This window comes from Dromiciops gliroides, chromosome 1 (genome assembly GCF_019393635.1).
Source record: "Dromiciops gliroides isolate mDroGli1 chromosome 1, mDroGli1.pri, whole genome shotgun sequence".
Taxonomy (NCBI): domain Eukaryota; kingdom Metazoa; phylum Chordata; class Mammalia; order Microbiotheria; family Microbiotheriidae; genus Dromiciops; species Dromiciops gliroides.
The window spans coordinates 25,402,516-25,411,406 of NC_057861.1; positions in this window are offsets into that span (position 1 = coordinate 25,402,516).

Genomic DNA, 8,891 nt, shown 5'->3' on the forward strand with positions numbered 1-8,891 from the left:
TCTAATTAAGTAATTACAGGTAATAAAACCAGTGTATCTGCTGGTTAAGAGCTTTTTATTTTATTGATACTCGAATCTAAGTTTGTTGTTTGCCCCCCCTTTTCACAGTGCTTTTCTTGTATTTTTTTTTAATTGACCCTAATGAAGAGAACAGGGTAAAACGTCTGAGTGTGGGAAAGTGTGAGTAAGCATGTGTATGGCTGTGAGTGTGTTCTTGCTATGTCTACATCTATGTTGCTAAGGAAAAAATATCCCCAAGTACTCTTTCCATATTCTTGTGTGTCAATTTATGCCTAATAAATGCCAAAGTGCTTCAAAAGCACCCAGCGCCCTGATACTTGTCTTGCTGATTATTCTTTCTTTCAATCAATCAAGCAACATTTATTAAGCAGTTACTATGTGCCAGGCATTGTGCCAAGCACTGGGGATACAGAAAGAGCAAAAGATAGTTCCTGCCCCCAAGGAGTTTACAGTCTAACGGGGAGGGGCAGATTACATGCAAACAAATACATACAAAGCAAGCTATATACAGGATAAGTAGAAAATCATTAACAGTGGGAAGGTACCGGAATTAAGAGGGTTAGGGAAAGGCTTCCTGTAAGAAGTGGGATTTTAGTCAGTAATAAAAGGAAGCTGAGGATGTCAGTATCAGAAGGAGGGAGAACATCCCAGGCATGGGGGCCAGAGAGAATTTCTGGAGCTGATAGACAACAGCCTCCAGGAGGGCAGTGTCACTGGATTTCTGTCCTTTGCTTGATAGACTGAAGGCAAGGTGTAGTGGTAGAGACAGTGTTGGTGTCAAGTCAGCTAGCTTTTACTTAGTATTTACATGGTGCCAGATACTGTGCTTCAGACACAAAGAAAGGTGTCACCAAGGAGCTCACAACAGAATGGGGGGGGCAGGAAATAGCATGCAAACAGCTCTGTGCATAGAAGATATATGTTGGAGGAGAAAGTGTTGGGCTGCTCCATCTGCCTTTTTTTAATTTTATTTTTTTGTGGGGCAATGAGTTTTAAGTGACTTGCCCAGGGTCACATAGGTAGTAAGTGTCAAGTGTCTGAGCCTAGATTTTAACTCAGGTCTTTCTGAATCCAGGACTGGTGCTTTATCCACTGTACCACCTAACTGCCCCTTCCATCTGCTTTTTCCTTGCCCTCAGCTCTGTTGTCTATGGGTAAGCCACAATCTAGAAATCAGTAAAGTGTCTGAAGGACCACTAAGTGGAAGAGGGCAATCACTTGCTCAGCTCTAGAGGGTAGAATCAAAGGGAGTAGGTGGGAAGTCACAGAGAGCAGAGTGTAGGATTGATAGGAAGAAAATACAGCCACACAATTGGAGCTGTCCAACAATAGGATGGGCTGCCATGGGGCATTCAGGGTTCTTCTTCATTGAAGAGGCTCAAAGAAAAGGGACACGATTTGTGAGAGGTGTTATAGAATGAATTTTAGCAGAAAGACCGCTCAATTTGGAAAGAGGAGCCCTAGGTTTGAAACCTGTCTCTGTTCATTCCTACCTGGTAAATGAAGCTTCTCTGACCTCCAGTTTCCTCATCTTTAAACTGAGGGGGACTGGCCTGGATTTTCCTAAAAAGGACAGTGGGAAAAGCACTTTGTCCTAAGAGCACCTGGATTCAAATCCCACATCTGTTGCTTATTACCTATGTGTCCTGGACAAGTTATTTAATCTCTTTGGAAGAGGTTTGAGATGGATCCTGGGGACCCTTCCAGTTCTGTATCTGTGATTGTCTGATCCTTCCTAACGCAATGATTTCCAGGATTCTTGTTCAGGAGTATGTTGTACCAGATGATCTCTTCCAGAAATTCTATGATAGTTTTTCACATTCAAACAATTTTTGTCCCTTTTTACTTAATAGAGATCATTCTTAGTTATTTATACCTTTGGGACTTCGATTAGGCACTTTGTAAGCCTACCTAGAATTGCTCCAGGTACTTACAAGAGCAAATTTCTTGACAATGCTGGATTTTTAAAAATTCAGAATAGCTTTTTTCCCAGTGAGCCTGGTTTAAGAAATACCTCTTGGGGGCATCTAGGTGGCACAGTGGATAAAGCACCAGCCCTGGATTCAGGAGTACCTGAATTCAAATCTGGCCTCAGACACTTGCACTTACTAGCTGTGTGACCCTAGGCAAGTCACTTAACCCCCATTGCCCGGCCAAAAAAAAAAAAAAGAGTAAAAAAAATTTTTTAAAAAGTAATACTTCTTGTACAAGGTGTGACTCTAAAGTGAGAGACATGGGTTTATGAACAAGACTATATCTAGCAATTTTTTTCACTTAGAGTACATTGGGCTAGAAAGGCATGGCCATTGTTAAGGAGTGGGTGGAAGAGGACCCTTTTAATCTTGTAGTTTCTTATTTCAACTGAACAACACTATCAAGTCTCTTTACCTCCATGGGCCTCAGTTTCCTCTCCTGTAAAATCAAGTGGCTGGACTCATTGGCCTCTGAGGTACAGATGATATGATGTAATAACTTATTAGTCTTGTTGCTAAGTAAGTTAATTCAGTTGTTTCTGCATCTGTTGCATGACTACTGTTGACAGTGTCCTAAAATGTTGGTGCCCTGTGTCAAGACCCAATCAGGCTCATACTGGTTACTGCTTCTTTAGAAATAACAAAACTTACACACTTCAGTGTAATAAAATCACCTTTTCATAGGCAGTTAAAAAGTCACAAGATTCTGGTCTATCCTTTATGGTTGCCCTTTATTTTTTAAAAATATTATTGAATTGTTGTGAGTATTGTAATTCCCTTAATTTCATCACTTATAAGTATGCTTCCAGAGACAATGAGCTCTGGAGAAGACCCACAGAAATATCTTGATGTCAGAGGGTAGTGGCTGCATTGAGAGGGACAGGATAGGATACAGGGAACAGAAGGCCAAGCCCAGATTAACCCAGTAACACACAGATGCTTCTGACTTATCTTTTTGTCCACCTGACTGACTTAGGTGATGGAATTAACCCACTTTCCTAGGTAATAGAGTTGAGGATAGAGATAACCCAAGACACTTATCTTGTAACAATGACTGATACTTCCAGAAGATAACTTAATTCCTTCTTCACAACATTGTGTATCTCAGAGTAAAGTGATTATTCCCATCTTATAAGTGGGGAAACTGAGGTCCTGAAAGATGAAGTACAGTTTAATATCTTAAAGAGCTACCTGGGACACTAAGAGATTAAATGACTTGCTTAGAATTATGCAACCAACATGTATTAGTGGCCAGACTTGAACCCAGGTCTTGTTGAAGTGCAGGCTGGTCATCTATCTATCCATCATTTTATCCTCCCTCCTAACATGAGTGTTTAGGCTGCAGTGAGATAATTATAGAGTGTATGGGGCGTGCTGTTCTAGAGAGATAGAGTTGATGTGGCAGTAGAAGGAAGACAGTGTTGGAAGAGAAAGGGTGGGGTGGATATGTCTCACCTGCTCATCTTATTTGCCTGTGATGTCACTTACTAGCTCAGTAACCTTAAGGATATCCTATGACCTCCCTTGGTTTCCTAATCTATCAAATAAGGAGGTTAGAGTATATGACCTATTAGTTTCTTTCTAACTCTATTTTTATGATTCTGTGAATTTAGGGTCACATTTTTGTCAGTGTTGGGTTGATTTATTAAAAGAGCAGAGTCAGGATCTGAACTGAGGTCTTCCAACACCAAACGGTTAGTGGAAGCAACACTGAATGTAGAGGTTCAAGTTCCAGCTCCCTCTCTTATTACCTGTGTAAAGGTGGATCACATCTCTTTACCTCTCTGTGCTCTCACCTGAAAATGAGTTCAGACTGGATGACATTCATGCTACCTTTCCATCCAATATCCTTTGATTCTAGTCTAGCCCTATTTGGTCACGCTCAATTCTGAGTACAACATCTTTTTTTTTTTTTTTTTTTTTTTTTTTTTGCGGGGCAATGAGCGTTAAGTGACTTTCCCAGGGTCACAAGCTAGTAAGTGTCAAGTATCTGAGGTCAGATTTGAACTCAGGTCCTCCTGAATCCAGGGCGGGTCCACCACCTCGCTGCTGCTGAGTGCAGCATCTTAGGAAGAACACTGACAAGCCCAGAAGAGGGTGACTCAGATAATGAGGGACCCAGAAACCATGTCATAGGATTCCATTATCTTAAATCAGACCAGTAGTTTGAAGTCTTTTTTTTTCAAATTATATTTTATTATTTAAAAAATGGAGACCTAGTTTCTCTCCCTCATATCTCAACCTCCTTCCCCTTATTGAGAGAGTAAAAAACCCAAAAAGTTTGTTACAAACATATATAGTCAAGTAAAACAAATTCTGGAATCGACCTCTTCCAGAAAAAAAGTCTTTATTGGCCATCTAAATCCCTCATTTCTCTATAAGGAGGTGGGTAATACAAGTCCTCTGGAATTTTTGTGATTATAAATTGTTTTCTTGGTTCTTCATCAGTTCATTCAAGTCTTCCCAGGTTTCTCAGTGGCCATTTCCTTCATCATTTCTTTTTTTCTTTGTTTGTGTGTTTTTTGTGTTTTTGTTTGTTTTTTAGGCAATTGTGGTTAAGTGACTTGCCCAGGGTCACACAGCTAGTAACTGTTAAGTATCTGAGGATGGATTTTAACTCAGGTCCTGAATCCAGGGCCGGTGCTCTATCCACTGTGCCACCTAGCTGCCCCCATCATTTCTTATAGTACAATAATATTTGATATACAATAGATTGTTCAGACGTTCTCCAAATGATGGGTACCCCTTCAATTTCCAACTCTTTTCCACTGAAGAAAGAACTGCTATATTTTTGTATACAAAGGATCTTTCCTCTTTCTTTTATCTCTTTAAAAGGACAGATCTAAGAGCAATATCACTGGATTATTTTCAAATGTATGTATGCAGGATGTAATAGTTTTGGGGGGCATAATTCCAAATTGCTTTCGTGAATGGCTAGACCACTTCATAACATCATCAGCATTGTGTCAATATGTTTTTCCTATAGACCCTCCAGTATTTGTCATTTTTCATTATTGTCAATTTTGCCAATATGATGGGTGTGAATTGGAACTTGAGTTTATTTTTATTTGCATTTCTCTAACAATTGGTAATTTAGCACATTTTTCATATGCTTCAATTTTATAGCTTGAATTTCTTCCTGGGAAGATTGCTTGTTCATATCCCTTGACCATTTAATTAATTGTAGAATGACTCTTATTCATAGAAATTTGAATCAATTTCCTACATGCCTTAGAAATGAGATCTTTATCAAAGAAGTTTGCTGCAAAAAATTTCCCTTCCAATTTACCCACTTCTCTTTTAATTTTAGCTCCATTGTTTCTATTTGTGTAAAAACTGATATAATCAAAACCATCCGTTTTTCCTTCTATGATCCTCTCTATCTCTTGTTTGGCAATGAATTCTTCCTCTAGCCATAGTAGATCTGACAGGTGATTTCCCATTCCCCCTTTTCTTCTCTAATTTGTTTATGATGTTACCTTTAATGTCTAAGGCAAGTACCCATTTGGAGCTCATCTTTGTATACAGTGTGAAATTTTGGTCTGTATTTAGTTTCTACAAGATTGCTTTCAAGTTTTCCCAACAGCTTTTGTGAGTGGATAATAAAGACACATACCACCTAGGGCTGTTTGTGAGGATTACATGAGACAACATTTGTATGAGAAAATAATTACCCCAAGAACTTAGCTAAAACCAGTTGGCAACCCAATAATTTGAATAAAACAAAAGAGATTTGCAAAACTTAAAGTGCTAAATATATTCTAGTTTTTATTCTTCCTAGTATTGTTGCTATAACTAGCATTTCCTTAATTATATTGAATTGTAATGGTGATGATAGATAGCCTTGCTTTACCTTTGATCTTATGGAAATACCTCTAGTTTATCCCTATTACAGATAATGCTGGCTTTTGGTTGGAGATAGGTATTACTCATCACACTGAGGAAGAATAGAGATCAGATGCTTTCCAGTGTTTTTTTAGAAGGAATGGGTGTTACATCTTGTCAAAAGCTTTTTCTGCATCTATTAATTATACATAATTTTTGTTGTTCTTGTTATTGATATGGTCAATTATGCTTATGGTTTTCCTGATATTGAACTAGTCCCGCATTCCTTGTATAAATACAGTATGGCTAGAGTGTATAATATTTGTGATATGTTGCTGTAGTATCCTTACTGCTATCTTATTTAAAATTTTTGAAACAATATTCATTAAGGTTATTAGTTTAGAATAGTTGTTAGGAGAAATTTGGTAGGATCCCCTTTTATATTATTTAAAAGAAAAACATTTACATAATATCAGAATCAATTATTCTATAAATGTTTGATAGAATTTGCTTGTAAATCTATCTGGCCCTGGGTATTTTGTTTTGTTTTCTTTGGGAGTTCACTTTTGGGTTGTTCAACTTATTTTTCTAAGATTGCATTATGTGAGTCATCTACTTTTTGTTATTTTAATCTGGACTATTTATATTTTTGTAAATATTCATTCAATTTATTTTGTCAGTTTTATTGGCATGTAACTGGATGCAATAGTTCCTAGTAATCTCTTTTATTTCTATTTTGTTGGTTTTGAATTCACCTTTTTAATTTTTGGTAATGGTAATTTGATTTAATTCTCTTTTTTTGTTGTTTTTAAATCGAGTCAGCTAATGATTTATCCATTTTTTAAAAAATCCTAATTTAATTTTTTTGATTTGGTGGCTTTTGATTTAGTTAAAATTCTTGGATTTTCATGATTTCTACTTTGGCATTTAATTAAGGACTTCAATTTATGGTTTTTGTGGTTTTTTGCATGTCCAATTGATGATCTACTCTTTCTCTCTTTTATTGATAGAAGTGTTTAGAGATATAAATCTTTCCTTAGGGATTCCTTTGACTACATCCCCAAAATTTTGTCATGTCTTGTCATGATATTTGATGAAGGTATTACTTGTTCCAATTATTTGTTCCCTGACCCAATCATTCTTTAGAATTAGATTATTTAGTTTCAATTAATTTTAATCTTTGCTTCAAAGAACCTTTATTGAATGCAATTTTTGTTTTGTTATGGTTGGTAAAAGATTTATTTAATATTACTGCTTTTCTGCATTTGTATTTTTTATGCCCTACTACATGATCAATTTTTTCCCTCATGAATAGCTAAGAAATTGGGACTATCTTTTCTATTTCTTTTCAGCATTCAGGTCATTATCTTTTCTCTTGTCTTTTAAAAATTAGATTTATCTAGGTCTGAGAATGGATCAATTGAGTACTCCTCTTATAGTTTTACTATCGATTTTTCCCCTATAATTTATTTAACTTTTCCTTTAAGTACTTAGATGCTATGACATTTGATGCATATATTTAATATTGTGTTAATTCATTGTCTAACTTACCTTTCAGCTAAATGTAGTTTCTTTATTTATGCCTTTTAATTAAGGCTATTTTTTTTTACCATTGTTAAATGACTACTAATCCTATATGATCTTGACTATTGTTCCTTGGCATTCGAATTCTTTCTTTCTGGTTGCTTGCAATATTTTTTCCTTTACCTATAAGCTCTGGATTTTAGCAATAATGTTCCTGGGAGTTTTCATTTTGAGGTTTCTTTCAAAATATGACTAGTGTGTTTTTTCTATTTTCACTTTGCTTTCTGGTTTTAGGAGATCTGGACAATTTTATGAGTTCTTGAAATATGATGTCTAGGCTATTAAATTTTTTTTTTGTCATGGCTTCTAGATCGACTTGTGATTCTTAAATGATCTCTCCTCAATTTCTTTTCCAGGTTTGTTGTTTTTGCTATAAGAAATCTTAGACTTTTTTCTATCTTTTCAGTTTTTTGCTTTGTTTATATTTCTTGTTATCTCATGGAGTCAATAGTTTCTATTTGATTCTTTAATTTTTAAGGAGTTTGTTTCTTGGGTAAGATACCCCTTATTCCAAGCTATTAATTCTCAGCAAATATTTCTTCCATAGCTTTTCCCACTTGCCCTCTAGCATTCTCATTTAATTTTTAAAATCCTTTTAAGCTCTATTTTTAAAAACTCTGGTTTCATCTTCCAGGAATTCTAATTAAATTTGTGCCCAAGCTGTGTTTTCCTTTGAGGCTTTGTTTATAGATGTTTCAGAGTCATTCTCTTTTTCTGGATTTGTATCTTGAACAGCCACCATCATAGTAACTCTTTATAGTGAGATTCTTTTTGTGTTTGCTCATTTTTCCAGCCTACTTTCTGACTTTGGACTTTATATTAAGCTCATGCTTTTGTATACTCCTGGGGGGAATGTCTGGGTTGATATTTTATACTTTTGGGGCCTGCTGCCACTTTCTTGGGAGTGTTGAGTGTTGTGTTATTCCAGGATCTAAGGAACAGCTCAGGCTAGGGACCTGAAAGCTTCAGGTGCTCCCAAAGTGGTCTGATCTAGCATAAAGTTTGTTCTTTATGCTCTTGGTTCAAGGTCTACAAGTTCCTGATCTGGCTTTGGGTCTGAGAAATATACCTGGGGGCTTGGCCCTGGTTAAAGTTCCAGTAGACTGATGCTACAGTAAGTCACTATCAGCCAATCAGAAAACTCTGCAGCTTCAGAATGACAAAGCTTGGGTTCTCCTTTGGTCTGAGATTCTTTCCCTGGTTATTCTGTTTCAGCTTTAGACTGAGCTAGAAGTTGGAGCTGCAACTCCATTCCACTCCTGGGGTCAAAACCACATGACTACTCTTTGCTTCTGAATTTGCTCTTTAGGTAGTATACAAGCTAGAGACCTCCTTGCCCTAGAACACCACTCTTAGGCACAGGTTGTCACCACAGTCTGCCCTGGGGATCTGTGATATCGAATTGAGTGAGTATTAAACAGGAGAGTTACCAGTTGGCAATTCTTCCTACATCCTGTACAAGACCAAGGGTTTATGGGTATGGGACAT